The sequence below is a fragment of the Dipteris shenzhenensis genome, chromosome 12, assembly GCF_047967505.1.
Source record: "Dipteris shenzhenensis isolate YYH24624 ecotype China chromosome 12, Dip_SZ_1.0, whole genome shotgun sequence".
Classification (NCBI taxonomy): domain Eukaryota; kingdom Viridiplantae; phylum Streptophyta; class Polypodiopsida; order Gleicheniales; family Dipteridaceae; genus Dipteris; species Dipteris shenzhenensis.
In genome coordinates, this window is record NC_141607.1 from 45,231,216 (window position 1) to 45,252,102 (window position 20,887).

A 20,887-nucleotide genomic window follows, 5' to 3' on the forward strand; every position below is an offset into this window, starting at 1 on the left:
TGAGTCTTCTTTCTTTTACCAAATCTCGTTTTTTGTCCTTGACCTCTGAAAATCAAGCATGAAAATTATCACATAGGCTTAGCAATGCAAGGAGGAACATGCTTCAACACTCACAAAACAAAATCTCACAAAAAATGAACCTTCATTGCTTAAAGAGACACACTTTCTTGAAAAACTTCCTTTCACACAAGCAGAGAGGGAGAAGGGTGGAGAGGGAGCACAAGTGTTGGGAGAGGGGCTGGGTAGGGGTGAGGAGTGTGGGGAATAGAGAAGAGGAAAGCGTCGTCGAATATAAGGTGGGAGGAGAGATTTTTGCTTTTCCTGCAATAGAGATGTGAAAGAGGACGTCACACGGGGTTTTGGGTTTTAGCCCCCAGCGTCGCTATATAGCGACACTTGTCAGTCGCTATATACTGACGTTTATATCCTAAAAGCATCACTATATCATGACGGAATAGGACAAAGCATCGCTATATAGTGACGGTTCAGGGCACTTATTGTTAGAAGAGAGAAAAGGAGCTCATGGATGGCTATTTGGGTTGAATTAAATATTCCCCATGCTGTGTCGGCATCTACTTCTTATAGACCCGTGGGATATGCCACATGAGAGTCATCGAACTGGGCTAAAGCTAGTTTGAACCATTTTCTATAGGGCTTCAAAAATATTATTATATAGGGCCATAATGCCTACTGGTTGATAGAGTTGGGTCATTGTTTGCTTGGGCATAGCCATTTTTGGTGCGGTTAAGGCATTTTTTGTATATAGGTATCTTGCCTAACCCATAACTTATGCATTGCTCAACAGAATTCAACAAACTTTGTCTCCAAGTTGTACACACTCTAATCTTAAACATGAGACAAAAAAATATGGAATAAAGATTTGGAATGAGACTGTTAAAGCATTACAACTATTATATTGCATGTAAGCCTGCACCAAATACCATGCCCGCATCAAGAGATGAAGCAAAGAAGATGCTAACAATGGTGGGTATGGATTATGATACCATCCATGCTTGTTGTAATGACTATATTCTCTTTCGTTCATGAGCATGGAGACTTGGCTAGTTGTCCGAAGTGTGGGGAACAATGATATAGAGATGACTTGTAGGGTGAGTAGATACTGGCAAAGGTCTTAAGACACTTTCCATCATTGCAAGAATACAGCACATGTTTGATGCAAATCCATAGCAGAGTTGATGACTTAGCATGCATCTCATCAGTCCACTAATGACACATTGAGGATTCCCGTAGGTTGTATAGCTTGGAAGCACATAGACAATCAGTGGCTGGACTTTGCGAGGGAGCCACGCAACTTACCTCTTGGGCTCACCATGGATGGCGTGAATCCTTTCGGGTTATGATCGACATCTTAGTCGACGTGGCCCATAGTCTTGGTGAATTACAATATCCCACCATGGCTAATAATAAAGAAGGGACACCTCCTACTTCCAGTACTTGTGCCAAGGTAGTACAATGCCAAAAATATGGACGTGTACATGACACCTTTGATAGAGGAGTTACATATCTTATGGAGAGGAGTTCTCCTTCTCCTTTCCATCTCTTCTTTTTCCCTCTCTATGCCTATGCTTATGCTTATGCTTATGCATGAGCATATGCTCATATGCTTGTGCATAAGCACAAGCATATGCTTTCTCTCTTTTTCTCTTATGCTCATATGCTCATGCATAAGCATATGTTTTTCCTTCTCTTATGCATATGCTTATATGCTTATGCATAAGCATAAGCATACGCTTTCTCTCTTTTTCTCTTATGCATATGCTTTTCGGTGAGGAGGACGAAAGTACCTCAGACAGTAACGTAGAGCAGTAGACCTCCTCCACCATTTTGTCATTTTTGGAGATTGTCTCTTTTGGAGACAAATTTTGCTTAAGCATGCTTTTGGAAACATATATTTTTTATATACATAATTTTGGAGACATAATTTTGGTCTCTATTTTATATATATATATATATGAAAATCTTATTGGATTCCACTTGTCTTTCATAAATATTTGTCTTTTCAAAACTGGCTTTTCATAATTGTCTTAAGTAAATAATTGTCCTTTCATATTTATCCTTTATGCGTTGATGTCATTTCATAATTTTCACGAAGTGACTAATTGCCTACCCATAATTTGAATTTCATAATTATCTCAAAGAATTAATTCTCTTTCTGCTTCTAACTCGCTCTTGTTTTTTGTTTTTTGTTTTCGTGTTTGTATCTATGTCTGTCCAATCCCCCCAAATTAGACATGAGATTATGTCACACGTCCGATGAGTATGAAAATCCTTGTAGCCTTCCAGGAACTCCTTTGCTAGCAACCCATGGCTTTGTCAGGAGTCCCAATGAGTTTGTTTCACAGATAACTGATGCGGAGGCAGTAAGATTCTTCTCTCTGCTATCCCAGAGGACCTCAATAAATCCCTCTCCTACACCGATGGCTGGACCTACTGTCCAACCGTCCCCTCTAGCCCCTTTGACTGAGGGGTCATCACTTGGGCGTGCCCATCGTAAGGGAAGGAAGAGTAATAAATCCCTCTCCTACACCGATGGCTGGACCTACTGTCCAACCATCCCCTTTAGCCCCTTTGACTGAGGGGTCATCACTTGGGCATGCCCATCGTAAGGGAAGGAAAAGTAGAAAGGGTCGCTTACGTTGCGCTAACTTGAGAGATGTAGACGAGTCAACACACTCACATCCCTACAGATGTCCACTTGGTCCAAAGACCCAGTATGAGTCAGGTCCCTTGCCCTCTCCTACTTCCATTGGTACTCCTTGCTCCGTAAGCACTCGCAGACAATAATACCACTCACTCTGACTCTACCACTACCATGAGTCCTCCTTACCCGGTCGAGGACTTGTCCTATGAAATCACACTCACTGGAGATTTAATAGAAAATAAAAAGGGCTCAACAGTGATGGACACCATGAGGCAGTTTTGATGAGCCACCATTTTAGGAGTGGCATAGCTACTGACTGGTGGTACCAAGATGACCAAAAGAAGCAGGCAGTCATCAATGAATTGAAAAGACAATATCCTAAGTCCCCAAATTGGGAGTTCAATTTGGATTACATGAAACAGCACATGGGGGTCCTCTTGAAGCATCATAGGTCAACCTTGCGTACACTTCCATCGCAAAGGGGAAGGCTAAACTCAACTAGGCAGACAAAGCTGACTGGAAGTTTTTCAAGAAGCAATACAGGGACTATCCCAAACTGTTCGAGGGTCAGAGGAGGGCTATGAGGAGATGGCTGGACTCCGTAGGTACTTCGCACTTTGGTGCAGGTGGATGGATGACATTTGAGGCAACTATGGTAAGTCTACTTCTTCTCATTTAATGTATTGTTCTAATTTTTTTACTACATATTGCATGCACTTTATCTAACTCTCATAAATTGGGCCCATAGCAAGCTGTGATGGCTCACCTTCCCACAGACACAGAGACAAGATGTGGGTTTCATGTAGGAACAAAGCCGTGGTTTATTGAGCAAGCGGTGTTGGGAGCGATGGTCGATTGGGCTGAGGTGGCTGCTCACATGGTATAAGTCTACTCCTACCTGTAATCTGACTTTTTAAACTGTTTTCTTCTTTGAGTTCCAATCTAATTTCCAAGTAATATGGTTTCACTCTTAGAATCAAATCTCAAATGTCCCATCAGCGGAGGTGAGCGGTGATGGTGAGGGATTGGGCTTACACGGCTTCGACGAGGGCCGGGGATCAGGCTAGTGCAATGAGGATGAGGACGAGAACAAGGATGACAATTCAAATGAGCAGTAGTAGTAGTTTGCATATACTTCACCATGTATATGCTTTTGTATGTCAACTCGTTTGAGCGATTTTGTATCACCCTTTTTGAAAGGGTAATTTTGTAACAAACAATGTTGTATATCTTCGACATGAATATGCTTCTGTCGCTCGGCTTGTTTGAGCGATTTTGTATCATCCTTTTCACAAGGAAAATTTTGTAACAAGAAACATTCTTTTGTAATAACTTTTAAAAAAATATTAGTGGGGCAAAATAGGTCTTGTTGTGGCCCTGTTTAGCCCCACTAATGTTTTTTTAAAGCTTCTATTAATCGTCGCTATATAGCGACGTTTACTAGTGTTGAAATATAGCAACACTTATATAGCAACCATTCTTTTTCGATGCTAATAGCAATGTAAATACCGACCTTTGCACTTGTGAAAAACAAACTTTTTAGTGTAAAAAAGCTCGGTATTTCACTACTATACATGGATCCTATTGCGACATTTAAGTACTGATGTTTAGCGTGCAAGAGGCGCTAATCGTCGGTATGGGAAGCGCATCCCGTAAAGCATCGCTATATAGAGACTTTAGGCAAACGTCACTATATAGTGATGATTTCTAAAGTCGCTATATAGCGATGTTTATCAAAAATGTAAGTGTCACTATATAGTGACATTGAGATACTTTTTTATAGCGACGTTTTCTAGAGAGCTTTTTTACTCATATAGGCCTTAAAAGTTAGTTTTTTCCAATGACAAATTTTTTTTAATTTTCATACATGTTTGACCTTTTGAGAGAATAAAAGTATAAGAGCATGTACATCAAGCCTTTGAAGCTCATATATTCATGTCCAAGTTTGAGATGAAAAAAAATCAATGAAGAGCATTTACATCAACTGTTTCATCTTGAGCCAAGTCTAATGTGCCAAACAAGTCTATCTCTAACTCTATACCGAGTTGATCTCCTATATCGTCATCGTACTCTAGCATCGTACGTTCACCTAAAAGTACTTGATCATCTTCTTCAATAAAGTGTGGTGATTCTTGATGATCGTTGTCTTCTTCCTCAATATCATGATCTCCATCTTCCTCCCGTGCGATGTCATTATGCGCATCTTCCTCTTGGCTCATATTGTGATCTGCATCATCTTCACTAGATTCATCGGGATCAATTGGATACGGCATTGGTAGTCGCATCTCCATATCAAGATCTCTATCTTCAAAAATTTGCTTACTTTGTGGTGCAACTTGGATCACGTACCACCATCTTGGATCAGAACAATCTGGATGAAAAACCACCTATATTGAAGAAGGGTGCCAAATGTCATCAATTATATATATGAAATTATGCTTAAGTACATGTATCAATGGATCTTTTAAAACGAAAGCTTTGATTAATTAAATCATTAGTATGCACCTACTCACAGTGCTCGGGAAGAACAAAAGTATCACTTTCATCGGTCCAATGTTTGGTGGAGTCTATTGCAAAGAAATTGCTACTATTTTTTCTCACTGTCGCATGGGGACCGTTGTAAATAGTTCTAAACCATTTTACATCAAGAATGAAAATAATAAATCATTTGAAATCAACTTCATGGATTTCGCATATGGTTCCATAATAATCCAACTGTGAGGAGAGAAGATTGGTATTCGAAGCACTTGCTCGGCTATCTTGTGTGAAGTTAGCCATGACTCCACAATCATACGTGACTCTCTTTGAAATGATGCATTCCACGCAAAAATGTCATCCATATGACCATAATGCACTGTACTTTTTGTACTGTAAAAGAGCATCATTAAAACAATGAAGATGCATCTATTTTATAGCGTATATTACCTCAAATAATTACTTAATTATGTCAAGAGGTAAGAAACTTACATGCATCATACATCCAGATGATAAGTCTCACTCGCGCTCGTTTATTGTCTCTCCATCGCGTTCGGCTTTACGTAGAGCCCAATCAAGTGACATGTGAGTGGGAAGAAGAGCCAGATCCCATGGATATGGTTGCGATTGCCTATACATTACTCTGAATCTCATCCTTGTATTTATTCTTTCTGCTTTGGCCACTTCATATCTCTCAATCCACTTCTGCATCTTAGGGCTATTGAGAATACAAAACTTATTGAATTTCTCCATTTGCTCTTCTTCCTCTTTTCCTCCCTCTTTTCCCCCTCTTTCCCCTCTTTCATGCTCATGCTCTTATGCTCATGCACAAGCATAAGCATAAGCATAAGCATGAGCATATGTCTCTTTTTCTTATGCTCATGCATATGTCTCCTTCTCTTATGCTTATGTATAAGAGGAGACATATACTCATGCATAAGCATAAGCATAAGCATAAGAGAAGGAGACATATGCTCATGCTTATGCTTATGATTATGCATGAGCATATGTCTCTTTTTCTCTCTTTCCTTTCCCTCTTCTTCTCTCTTTCCCCTCTTCCAATATCTTTTCCTTTCCCTCTTCTTCCTCTTTTCCTCCCTCTTTTCCCCCCTCTTTCCCCTCTTTCATGCTCATGCTCTTATACTCATGCATAAGCATAAGCATAAGCATGAGCATGATCATATGTCTCTTTCACTTATGCTCATGCATAAGCATAAGCATGAGCATATGTCTCCTTCTCTTATGCTTATGCTTATGCTTATGCATAAGAGGAGATGTCTCCTCTTATGCATAAGCATAAGCATAAGCATAAGAGAAGGAGACATATGCTCATGCTTATGCTTATGCTTATGCATGAGCATATGTCTCTTTTTCTCTCTTTCCTTTCCCTCTTTCCTTTCCCTCTTCTTCTCTCTTTCCCCTCTTCCAATCTCTTTTCCAGCTGAACTCTTCTTCCTCTTTTCCTCTTCTTCCTCTTTTCCCTCTTCTTCCTCTTCTTTCCCTCTTCTTCTCTCTTCTTTCCCTCTTTCCTTTCCCTCTTCTTCTCTCTTTCCCCTCTTCCAATCTCTTTGCCTTTCCCTCTTCTTCCTCTTTTCCTCTTCTTCCTCTTTTCCCTCTTCTTCCTCTTCTTTCCCTCTTCTTTCCCTCTTCTTCCTCTTCTTTCCCTCTTTCCTTTCCCTCTTCTTCTCTCTTTCCCCTCTTCCAATCTCTTTTCCTTTCTCTCTCTTCCTCTTTTCCTCTTCTTCTCTCTTTCCCCTCTTCCAATCTCTTTTCCTTTCCCTCTTCTTCCTCTTTTCCTCTTCATCCTCTTTCCTATCCCTCTTCTTCTATCTTTCCCCTCTTCCAATCTCTTTTCCTTTTGCTCTTCTTCCTCTTTTCCTTTCCCTCTTCTTTCTCTTTTCCTTTGCCTATGCCTATGCTTATGTTTGTTTTTTGTTTTTTGTTTTCGTGTTTGTGTCTATGTTAGACATGGGATCACGTTGCATGTCCAACGAGTACAGACAGCCTCGCAGGAGGAGACATCATGATCTCTATGCTCCAGAGGACTTTGATTCCTCTCAGGTGACACCTGAGGGGACTACCCCTATTCCGAGACTCCTCTCGGACATAGCACTACGACTAGGAGACTACCCCTAGTCTAACTCCTCTCGGACCTACACTGCGACTACCCCTGGTCCGACTCCTCTCGGACACAACACTGCGACTACTCCTCGGGGAACTCCTTTGCTAGCAGCATATGGCTTTGTCAAGAGTCCCGACAAGTTTGTAGCGTACATGACCGATGAGGAGGCAGCGAGATTCTTCTCTCTGCTATCTCAGAGAACCTCAGTAATTCCCTCTCCTACACTGACGGCTGGACCTACTACCCAGTCGTCCCCTCGTGCCCCTTCGTTCGAGGGGTCATCACCTGCGCGTGCCTATCGTAAGGGAAGGAAGAGTAGGAGGGGTCGCTTATGTTGTGCTAACTCGGGAGATGTAGACGAGTCAGCACACTCACATCCCTATAGGTCTCCACTGGTCCCGAGACACATTATCAGTCAGGTCCCTTGCCCTCTCCTACTCCCACTGCTACTCCTCGCTCCAAAAGCGCTCGCATAGCTTCCACTCCTTCTGACTCTGCCACTACCATCAGTCCTCCTTACTCAATCGAGGACCTCTCCTATCAAATCACAGCTACCGGAGAGATAATAGAAGATAGAAAGGGCAAAGCAGTGATGGCCACCATGAGGCGGTTGATGAGCCATCACTTCAAGAGCGGCATTGCTACCGATTGGCAGTATTAAGATGACCAAAAGAAGCAGGCGGTCATCGATAAATTAAAACAAAAATACCCTAACCTGCCAAATTGGGAGTTTAATGAGAATTATATGCGAGAGCGCATGGGTTTAGTCTTGAAGCATCGTAGATCAACCTTGCATACTTCCATCACAAAGGTGATGGTTAAACCCAGCTGGACAGACAAAGCTGATTGGAAGTTCCTCAAGAAGTAGAATAGGAACCATCCCGAAATGTTCGAGGGTCAGAGGAGGGCTACAAAGAGACGGCTAGATACCGCAGGCACTTCACACTTTGGTGAAGGTGGATGATTGGCATTTGAGGCAACCGTGGTAAGTCTACTTCTTCTCATTTAATGTATTGTTCTATTTGTTTTACTACATATGACATGCACTTTATCTAACTCTACTAATATTACATGCAACCGTGGTAAGTCTACTTCTTCTCATTTAATGTATTGTTCTATTTGTTTTACTACATATATTACATACACTTTATCTAACTCTAACTCTTGTAAATCGGATCCACAGCAAGCTGCGATGGGTCGTCTTCCTACAGATGATGCGCATTTTGCAAAGGAACAAAGTCGTGGTTTATTGAGCAAGAGGAAATGGGAGCGACGGTCGATTGGGTTGACGTGGCTGCTCACACGGTTGAAGTCTACTCCTACTTGTAATCTCACTTTTTAAATTGTTTTATTCTTTAAGTTCCAATCTAATTTTCAATTTATATGGTTCACTCTTAAGGTCAACACTCGAGCATCCCATCATCGGAGGCGAGCGATCACCAGGGCCAGGGATCAGACACACGTGACAAGGATCAGGGAGAAGGCGCAACTCACGAGGACCAAGGATCAGGACAACAAGATGAGGACAAGGATGAGGACGATTCGAATGAGAAGTAGTAGTAGTAGTAGTAGTAGTGGTAGCAGTTTGCATATCCTTCGCTGGGGAAAATCTTTTGGCGAGCTTTTTAATGTGAGCTTTTTTACCATTTCCTTTGTTTTTGCGAGCTTTTTTTAGAAATCCATACATGTTTTTGTTATAAGAAAGATGGGGAGGTTAGAAAGAGGGGGAGAGAATATAGGATATGTTCATTTTCATAGCATGTGGGAGGGGTGGAAGAGTGTATACTATGCACAAGGGGGGGGAGGATATGAGTGGCAGTAGGAGGCAAAAAATTATGGAAGATATGTCCATATTCAAAGTAGAAGGGAGGAACTATGGGAGATATGTACATTTTAAAAGTGTATAATTTGAAACTTTTGACCTCATATTTGGATTCCTCGTCGAATTCCGGTCATTTTGAGTACCAACATGACCATATTCTGATAAAAATTGGAAAAATGGTGTTTTTGTCATTTTGGCCTGTTTGGGGCCTGTTTTGAGTCTGCGCTAGACTCAAAACAAGCCCCAAACAGGCCAAAATGACAAAAACACCATTTTTCCAATTTTTATCAGAATATGGTCATGTTGGTACTCAAAATGACCGGAATTCGATGAGGAATCCAAATATGAGGTCAAATCTGTCAAATTATACACTTTGAAAATAAACAAATTTCCCACATGCTCTCCCTTCCCCTTTACATTTAGTAGATGAACATAACTTTCACATTCCTCATCCTCTCTCTCCTCCTTGCACTCCTCTTTGCATACCTTATAAGTTCCCCCTCTACGTTCTCCACTATGATAATGAATATATGTTCCAACTCCCCTCCCCTCCCTTCTCCATGCCACCTTACCCATGCGCCTGTCCCTCCCCCTTTCCTTTATCTCCCCTCCCCCCCCTCTCTCCTCTTAACTGCAACCACAACCCAAACTTTCAACCCACCCCACTCCATGACCCCCCCCCTTCTCTCTCTCTCAGGTGAATGAAAAGCTCGCAATATTCATGAAAATTAAAAAAAAGCTCATGACAAAAAGCTCACCAAAAAATCACACCCTCCTTCGCCATGTATGTCATTTTGTATATCCGCTCATTTGAGCGATTTTGTATCACCCTTTTTGAAAGGGTAATTTTGTAACAAACAATATTGTATATGTTCGACATGTATATGCTTTTGTTGCTCGATCATTTCATTTGAGTAATTTTGTATCACCCTTTTCGCAAGGAAAATTTTGTAATAAAAATCTTTTTTTGTAATTATCAAAAAAAGACGTTAGTGGGAAAAAATAGGGCTTGCTATGGCCCTGTTTAGCCCCACTAATCCTTTTTTTTAAGTTTTATTAATCATTGCTATATAGCGACGTTTACCAGTGTCGCTATATAGTGACATTGATAAACGTCGCTATATAGCGACACTTTATAGCGACCGTTCTTTTCTGATGCTTTTAACAACTCTAATAACGATGTTTGCGCCCGTTTAAAAAAAATTTTAATGTATAAAGCATCAGTATTTTCATCAAAAAAGGGCCTATCCCTTGTAGTGTTCCATCGGAAAAGGGCCTGTGCCTTGTAGTGAATTCTAGGGGATAAGTTTGCATGAAGCCATCAAATTGAAGGATGAAGGGCATAAAAAATTTGATATCCACTTTGATAATCTAAAGTGTGATCAATGAAGCTACTTAACAATCCTATTAGTTGTAAGAGCTCAATATGTTACCAAATATTGCAAGTTACTCTATATTCTTCTTCACCACCCACGAAAAATTAATTATAACATAAAATTGCATGGGGTTGGTAGTTATTGTCAAAGTTTGATATATTTCCAAGTCATGAAAAACTTTAATGATAAATGCATGTTATTCTTCATTCTCAAAATCTATGTAGGAGGGAGTGTGGACTGCCTTCAACATTTAAGGAAGTTGGATGGAAGTTAAATGCAAGTCAACAATCATGTAGAGAATCACTTATACTTTTCTATAGTAGAAATAGACAATTTTTTTATACATGCAGCAAAAGAAAACTTGGTAGCAAAATTTAGCTATCATAAATCATTGTTAAGTATACTTGCAATTCTAAGTATGCTTGAAAATTGCCGATTTGGAGAATAGGGACAATGACTTAACATCTATACGTTGTTTCCTTTTCACAACCAATGAAGGAAGTATAACGGCTTGACACTTCAAATATTTTTGAAGTGCAATGTTTTTTGTATCAAATTTCCCATGCATGTTCTTAAGGAAACCATTAATTGATGTAACCCAAGCCCTAGAGTGTCCAAACATTGTATGATAAGAAGACATTTAATAAGATCAGTCCATCTTGGATGATGGGACTCAAAGAACTTGTTAGTGTTATTCTAAAACGTGCCCTAGGGCACTATCACAACACTATTGAGTTGTAAGAGTGCTAGACATTCCAAAAGATTGCAAGTGATTTAAATTTTTTTCACCTCAGAAAATTAATAACAGATTGTATGTGGAAACTTTGTGGGGTTTGTAGTTGATTCTCAAAGTTTGAAAGAATTCCAAGTCAAGAAAAACTTGAATGATAAATGCATGTTCGTCTTCTTTCACAAAATGTATGTAGGAGGAAATGTGATGTCCACTTTCCTGTGGCATTCAACATTTAAGGAAGGTGGGTGAGCTGATTGCAAGTCAACAATCATCTGGAGAATCACTTATACTTTCCTATAGAAATAGACAATTGTATAATTAGAAGTCAAATGTCCAAAGCAATTGCAAAATAGATATTAAATGGATACATCCCTTGTGGATATTGTGTATGATCTAGTCAAAGAGATGAAGTCTACATCTTATCAAAATCAATTTCAACTTGTACATATTGATGATAAGCACTCAATAGCCATGCTATGAAATTTTGCTCAATCGTATGACATTGAGATACAAAATTCAAAAAATACTATTTACCTCTTCTTGGAAAGGAGATAAGCCATAAGTTTAGGGGGATAAGTTTGCAAAAAGAATTCATGAAGCCATCAAATTCAAGAATGTAGAACATAACACGATTGGCTACCCATGTAGTAATCTAAAATGTGATGAATGAAGCTCTTTCACAATAGTGTGAGTTGTAAGAGTTCCAGTACACATTACAAAAGATTGCAAGTGATTTTATATTATTTTTCACCTCAAGAAAATAATAACCCTTCATATTTAAGAAAAACTTGAATGGTAAATGCATCTTCTTCTTTCTCAAAATATATGTAAGAGGGAATCGGGAGTTGCATAGGGCCTTCAATATTTATGAGCAAATGTGGACTTGCATTGGGTGGAAGCTAGGGTGGAAGCTGATTGCAAGTCAACAATCATACAGATAGTAGAAATAGACAATTGCATTATGCATGCAATAAAAGCAGACTTGATAGCATGGATTATTTTTTCATGTTAGTTTTGTTAAGAAGCGAAACTTTAATATTGGTGTCACAAGTTTGTATGCCTTAATAAAAATAAACATTTGAAATATTCACCTGGATTTGAAACTTTTATGATAAATATTTTAAAGTTTCGCTAGGATTTACATCTTTACTTTAAAATTCAAAGGGAAATATATGAAATTCTACCATGTTCTATCAATATCGTGAAACTAAAAAAACTAGCTTGATAAACATTTTCCAAGATTTTATATTAATATATAAGTATAGCTTTGATAAAAACATCCACGCTTGGTAATAAATTTTAAATATTATAATTCATTTTAAGTTATACTTGCATTTATGAGTATGCTTTAAAATTGCACCTTTGGAGAATGGGGACAATGACTTAACATCTATATATTTTTTCCTTTGCATAATTACCAATAACGAAAGTATAAAGACTTGACACTTACAATATCAGTGTGAAGATTTGTAACAAATTTCCCATGCAGGTTCTCAAGTAAGAAGCCATTGAACTGCATTAAGCCATCTTGGATGGTGTGACTCGGAGAACTTGCCAGCGTGATTCTGAATTGGAGTTGCTTGGCAAAGATGGGGGAAGAATCTTGTGGGGGGGAGGCATGCAGGGGAAGGAAGACAAAAGGAACGTTGGATTGACATGTGGGTGGGGAGAAATTGTCAAGGCCGGAGATGAGAGATTTCAAGAGAGGCAAAGAAAAGGAAGTGCTTAAAGGAAGGGGGGGGCTATGACATGGGGTAAGTCAAAACATCGAGCGACTGCGTTCAAGCGAGCCCAAAGTTCGAGCGATACTTATGAGGAACTTTGTCTAAACCTGTAGGAGCAATAAATTTTTAGTAAAAATGGTTGAATCTACATGACACTATTATAGATTGTTTTAAATTATTTTTTGTATGATTCTTGGCAACTTACAAAGATTAAACTTACCATTGGATAACTCATAAATCCATGCAAGTCAGCAATCATTCAATGAATACCAAAGGGAAAATTCTTGGCAACATACAAAGAGAAAACCTATTCTTTGATAAATAATAAATACATGCAAGTTAGCAATCATTCAATAGATACAAAAGGGAAAATGTTGCAATGTCTACACCTTGAGGTGATCACTCAAAATTATGTAACATAGCATGTGAGTTGAACAAGTTTCTTTATTTTATGGAGTTAAATACATGGCAACAATAGTCCCACTGGTGATATAGAAGCTCCTCCTAGCAAAATCTCTCACAAACAACTATTTGTAGCTCATTGATTTTTATGCTACTGACATGATTTGATCCATTTTGTACACAAAATGATCACATGAATAAAATGTTTAAACTATGGAACTAATAAATTATTGATCACCTTATGACCATGATGATGCTAACTAAATATGGATCACCTTCATATGTCCTTGACCATGTATACACCTCTAGGATGGAGGGAGGAAACCAAGGACCCAGACTCTATATGAGAAAAATCCATGGTCATAATTAAATATAGAGTTTGATAAGGTCCGACTCTCATGAAACAAAGATAAGTATAAACTTTCTAAAGATCTAGGATTTTGACACTTTAACATGATAAATGTACTCATTCATATCATTCCGATCGTTTTGACTACAAACATGACCATATTTGGAGTCCAATTGACCAAGTTATGGCCCAAATAAAATTGGCAAGAGGAGCCTCCCAAGAGGCCGCGATATCGTGGCCTCTAGGGAGGCTCCTCCTCCCATTATTTTTTTGCCTTGAAAATGGAAATTGCACAAGAAAAACACATACTTTTACCCCTTTCTTCCACCCCTCCTTTGTTGACCCTTGAAAAACATTGCCAAACATTTTCAGAAATTATTGTTTGTCTATAAGACAATTGATTACTCACAATATCATGGGCAGGACAACAACTCTAAAAGTAAGCAATGAATGCTACTTTTTGAACATAAAACATCACACTAGAATGTCAAAAGTTATGAAATTCCTCACTCGAACCATCACCTCGCTCGAACGCAGTCGCTCGAATTCTGGTAATCCTCTATGACATGCACCAATGAAGTCAGAGGAACGGGGTCTTGGGTAGCACAGGAGTTCAAGTTTGCGTCGCCATGCAACCTTCATGTGAAAACGATGTCAAGGCCCGAGATGACAGATTCCAAGAGAGGCAAAGATGAGGAAGTGCTTAAAGGAAGAGGGGCCTTATGATGCGCACCTATCATCTCTTGTCTACGATAAGTCTTTGAACCAGCTGTTTGCTTTTACTATTTCTCTGTTGCCATTTCTCGTCATTAAACCCCTCCCCATATCCATAAAATGAGAGTGGGTTTAGAAACAAGGCTCAAGTGTCATTTTTGAAGTCAAATATGTATTGTAAATAATAAATGGATGTAGCCGTGCTGAGGTCTAGGTGAAGGTTGTGTATGATCTAAACAAAGAGAAAAAGTCTGCAGCCTATCAAAATCAATTTCAACTTGTACATATTGAGAATAGGCATTAAATAGGCATGACATGAAATTTTTTTCGTGTATGAAATTGGGCTACAAATTATAAAAGAGACATATCTACTTAGTTTTCCTCTTCTTGGAAAGAGATAAGGACATAAGTCTAGGGGCATAAGTTTGCCAAAAAATTTCATGAAGCCATCAAATTCGAGAATGTAGAGCATAACACAATTGCATATCCAATTTGATAATCTAAAGTGTGATCAATGAAGCTCTATCCTTGGGCTGCCAACTCAATAAGTATTATGTTACTACGCTCATCCACAATTGCATTATTAGAAGTCAAACGTCCAAAGCAATTGCAAAATAGATATTAAATGGATACATCCCTCACGAATATTGTGTATGATCTATTCAAAGAGATGAAGTCTACATCTTATCAAAATCAATTTCAACTTGTACATATTGATAATAAGCCATGCTATGAAATTTTGCTTAATCGTATGACATTGAGATACAAAATTCAAAAAATACTATTTATTTCTTCTTGGAAACAAGATAAGACATATGTTTAGGGGGATAAGTTTGCAAAAAATTTGCATGAAGCCATCAAATTCAAGAATATAGAACATAACATGATTGGCTACCCATGTAATAATCTAAAATGTGATGAATGAAGCTCTTTTTCACAACAGTGTGAGTTGTAAGAGTTCCACACATTACAAAAGATTGCAAGTGATTTTTTATTATTTTTCACCTCAAGAAAATAATAACCCTTCATATTTAAAAAAAACTTGAATGGTAAATGCATGTTCTTCTTCTTTCTCAAAATGTATGTAAGAGGGAATCTAGACTTGCATAGGGCCTTCAATATTTACGAGGGAATGTGGACTTGCATTGGGTGGAAGCTAGGGTGGAAGTTGATTGCAAGTCAACAATCATACAAATAGTAGAAATAGACAATTCCATGGTAGCATGGATGAATTTTTTCATGTTAGTTTCGCTAAGAGGAGAAACTTTAATATTGGTGTCGAAAGTTTGTATGCCTTAATAAAAATAAACATTTGAAATATTCGCCTACATTTGAAACTTTTATGAGAAATATTTTAAAGTTTTGCCAGGATTTACATCTTTACTTTAATATTAAAAGGGAAATATATAAACTTCTACCATGTTCTATCAATATCGTGAAACTAAAAAAACTAGCTTCATAAATATTTGCCAAGATTTTATATTAATATATAAGTATAGCTTTGATAAAAACATCCACCCTTGGTAGCAAAATTTAAATATTATAATTTATTTTTAATTATACTTGCATTTATGAGTATGCTTTGAAATTGCACCTTTGGAGAATGGGGACAATGACTTAAAATCTATATATTGTTTCCTTTGCATAATTACCAATAACGAAAGTAAAAAGACTTGACACTTAAAATATCAGTGTGAAGTATAAAGACTTGACACTTAAAAAACACAATCTGCCGGGTGTCTCAATAGCATGGGCTTCCACCCACTTGTAGCTGCCTCGATACTCCTCGCTAGTTTGTTGGGCTTGGCTTTCCTACCCCAACGTGCGACAAGTGATCAAAGTCTACCATCAGGCTAGACTTCTCACAACGCTTCCCTAGAACTAGAATTTTTCGTGGATGCTCTTCCCATTCCCCCTAGCATCAACGTGAGTGCATGCATCCCTGTCACTCTCGGCGCTTACAAGATAATTGATGTAATTACATGGATGTCCCTCAATGAAACACATATTGTCAGAAGAATCCGAATAAGACACTAGCGCATGTTGTGAATTATATTACTAGGATTGCTATGTCGTGCGACACTTATCTGACAAAATTCTCTCTTAATTTGTTTTGCAAAAGCTACACAGAGACCTCCCTAATGCCACCCTATATGGCTATGGGACAAGTCATTCTACTGCCATGTATCGAGGGCCAACTCTGGAGGCTATTCAGGGGATTGAGGCCTCTGTCCGATGGGAGAATCATATTATGGATCGAAACCATATGCTTACAGTAGACAAGACACTGCACTGAGCAAATCCACACCATGGAGGTGTCCCTATTGTGACACACTTACATGGAGGGGAGGTTGATAGCTCGTCTGATGGCCACCCAGATGCCTGGTTCACTAGGCATCGAGAAATTGGCTTAACATACAAGACTCAAAACTACACTTACGTGAATACTCAGGAGCCTATGATGCTATGGTACCACAACCATGTGGTTGGTAATACACGATTGAATGTTTTTGCTGGTCTTTTGGGTATCTACTTTGTCTGAAGGAGCCTACGAGATCCCTCTCATCATCGAGGACAAGCAATTTGATCCTAATGGTATGCTTGAGTTTCCAATGGCCGGCGATGATATTTCCATTCATCCAACCTGGTGTCTCAAATTTTTTGGAGACGCCATCCTCGTCAATGGCAAATTGTGGCCATATTTGAGTGTAGAACCTTGACTTTACCGCTTCTGGATCCTAAATGAAGCAGTGGAGTTACTCATGGATCGCATGGGCATTGATCATCACACTTCTAGCATCTATTATCCAGCATCCATGGGTCAAACAGAGCGGACCAATGGCCTCCTCTGTAAAACCATAGGAAAAATGGCCGCAGGGAATAGAAGCCAATGGGATCAGAAGGTCACTGAAGCAGTGTGGGCTTACAACATCACTCATAAAACATCTACAGGTCACACCCCTTTTGAGTTGGTGTATGGTACTGAGGCAGTTTTACCACTTGAGATAGAGATTCCGGCCTTGAGATTGGCGCAGGAACAGAGGATGACAGAAGATGAACATGTAGAGGTCAGATTGGTACAACTTGAGAAGTTAGATGAGACCCGACGCCTTGCACTACATCAAACAGAGATCCAAAAGAATCGACAAAAGGCCCGATTGGATGCTAAGATTCACAAGGGATGGGTAAGACACTTTGCTGAGGGGGATGTTGTGCTATGCTTTGATAACAGATTGGACCACCAAATGGATAAGAAGTTTCTGCCACTGTGGGCTGGTCCATACAAAGTCATCAAAGAACGTAGCAATGGGTCTGTACAAGTTCAGGAGCTGCATGAACCATATAGCAAGAAGGTGATCAACAAGCGCTACCTCAAGCCTTTCTTTGTGCGTGATGGTCCCAGGCATGGAAATGCGGTGCATTCCTTGCCTGGGGGGGGGAACTGTTATGGATAAAATTGTCTAAGGAAAAAGGCATTAATATGTATGTGTGTTTGTATATGTGGCAATAGTATAATCAAATATGGTGTGCATAGGGCCCAAGGTTGAGGTGGCAAGGCATGACCATGTGCCACCCTTCCATGTAAGAGGACCCATAAGGTGTGTTGTACATAATCCATAATAGTAATATTATAAAATGCAAGGTGGCATGGCTCCTCCATGTGCCACCCCTCCACCTAGGATGCAATAATTGAGATATGGCTCAAAGTCCATGGGAGAAGCAATATAAAATGGGTGGAGATGGCTATTATATTGAGTTATTCCCTCCATATGGGATAGGCCCATGTGGGGGAGGTATAGAAGGACAAAGAGAGCTAGTTAAATAATGGGGGAAAGTAGGATGAGGTGGCAAGATTCCTTGTGCCAACCCTCCACTTGTCCTCCTAGAGGTTTGAACCTATTATAAAATTGGAAAGAGACCAAGGGAGTATCAAAGACTTGAGATATGGGGCTTGATTTATGTGGAAAATTGAGGCAAAGGGTTGTCGCATACAATTGAGAGTGCGTACCCACCTAGCCCACATGGGAGACTTTTCCACACACGCCATGCATGTGGGAGGATACATTAATGTGGAGAGACCCCCTCTTTTGGCTATAAAAGGAAGGGGCAATTCCTTGATGGGACACGCTCATTCTTGTAAAGCCACCTAGCTAGTATTTTGATATTTCCCTCTCATCCCTCCTTTCCAATAAAGTATGGTTCACTTCCCTTGATGTCTACATCTCAACATTCCTCTTCCTATCATGTCCTTGCTTCTCTTCCCACTCTCCCTTTCCCCTTGTGTCATAGTCTCCCTTTTCCTTCCCTCCACTTCTAATTCCTTATTCACCCCTATGACATCCATTCGCCCTCGTGATCTCCTTTTCTCTATGGCCTTTGAGCGTCGCCATACTTAGTCTCTAGCCTTTGGTCTCGGTTTCTTTTCTGGCTAATAGTACTCGACCAGCAAGACGTCGATGCTATGAGGTACCAATTTGACAACTGCTCCTTAGACGTGGCCTATCCCAATACAGAGAGCTACTACATAGGGGCCAGGACAAAGCCAGACACAAATCAACTTGACTGGAAGGATATTATTGCAGTCTCACCTTTAAAAGTTACTAGGCTACTACTACGGTTCACCAAGAGAGACAAAAAGCCTTTCTCCTTCGATGCAACAGCAGAGCCTAGGTATCTATGGCATTGCCATATGATAGATCACAAAGGCAATGACATGATGCGCCCGATGAAGGTTTTGAAGCCATGAAGCTTAAGCTTGCTGTGAGGTTCCACATGAATGAGGAAATGCATATTCAAGAACTGCTTTCAACTCTATAGCAATGCACAGAGATATCCAGACAAAATCTTCACATTGAAGCCTTACCATTTTGTCGAACTAGGTGAATCCAATTCATCCCCATGATTTCTATAGAGAGTCATGCTATTCTATCCACGTGAAGGGGAAGGCCTCTTTCATCTTCTTTTAGCACTGTCACCCATTGTAGATATGTGTTAGCAAATCATTTGTCATGGTTTCATACACTCGTGATCTACAAAAGGAATACTATTTCTTCCTTTTGAAAAACTAATGTGTTGACCCATGGCCTATGTCATGAGGGCAAAGTTGTCCTTGTGCTTGTAGTTATGGATAGTTATAATAATGATTTTCTTTGTATTGCACCTTCATATGTTGGGAACTTTATGTCCAAGCTTGGATTTGTTTCCCCAAATAATATCTCGTTCTTTCATTGACCCCCTTTCCTCCTCTTCAACTACTAGTCCTTCCTCCTCTGTCCCTCCTCCTCCTCACCCTCCCTCTTCTTGCGTGCTGCTCCTTCAAGCCTACATCTCCACACCTTCTCCTTCTCTACACTCCTTTAGTCATGGCAACATTCGAGGACGTCTCCAACAAGTACCAGGTTCACTTAGAGTTGGAGGCTAAATATGCAAGCACATGTAGTCTCAGATTTAGGGATCCTTCCAAAATCCACAGTCTTCGTTTGCAAGGAAAGAAGCATCTCGACTTTTGGGTAGAAGGATCTTTGTATTCTTTAGATCCTGCCAACCAAAAGAGCCCTCCTTTCCATACAATGCATGAGCTAGTTCAATTTGTTGGAAATGGACATGCGGGGTTGCTTGGTTATTGCAATCGGTTAGACAATGCTGAGTCAATGGCTATGCAAGCAAGCAAGATGCGGAGAGCCCAAGCAGAGATGCTAGCACATTTATAAAATAGCACCATTGTTGCAATGTAGAACTCTATGCAGGATCTTCAAAGGAAGAACCAGGGTCTTCATGATAAAGCCAAAGCATTGGACTTGGAGCGACATAAATTAGGTGCTAGAAAGAGGAGAGTCTGGGTTACAAGGCTGGTTATCAAATGTTCCATTGAAATTACACTCTTTTGTGCTACACTGTTTGTGACTAAGTTTTTCTTGTATTCTTCTTTAGGAACTCCATGGAAGATGTGAAGGGAAGAATGGATGGGGATGAAATTGACCATTCATATGCTCTATCTAGTTTATTGAAGTCAAGCAATGTCATTGGGATACTAAGGGCCACAAGACACAAGCGCCTACGTGTGCAAGTTGCGGAAGAGGTGATAAAGGACTTCAAGGATATTGTGGATGCAAAGGAGATGCTTGCAACTTGTGATACTGCCGGTGTAAGTCGTGAAGCTTACACATCTGTTTTTGAAATTTTCAAGTCTGCTATTTTGGGAAAGTATAAGAAGTCTACAGTACCCCTACCCACACCTTGGTTTGTGAGACATGCACGGCGAGAAACAAATCAATGTGCAAGAGAAATGCTTGGGGGGTACCATTGCATAAGGGGCACAATGACTTGGAAGAGTAAAAAGAAATGTGGCTTGCAAACCTTTGAGATGAATGCTTTCAACAATGTCTACTCAGATGTTGAGAAGCTGCAACAAGCAATGGTCAAATTCTATGGCATGAGAGAAGATGGTAAGAGGAAATCCATTATAGCATTGCACTTTACTTAGTTCATTTCCTATATCATGTTTATC

The 20,887-nt window shown here is 39.7% G+C and overlaps 1 pseudogene; it reads left to right on the plus strand.

Moving 5' to 3' along the window:
* LOC147896282 (multicopper oxidase LPR1-like) overlaps positions 1 to 20,887 on the plus strand; it is a 51,251-nt pseudogene that overhangs the window by 4,794 nt on the left and 25,570 nt on the right.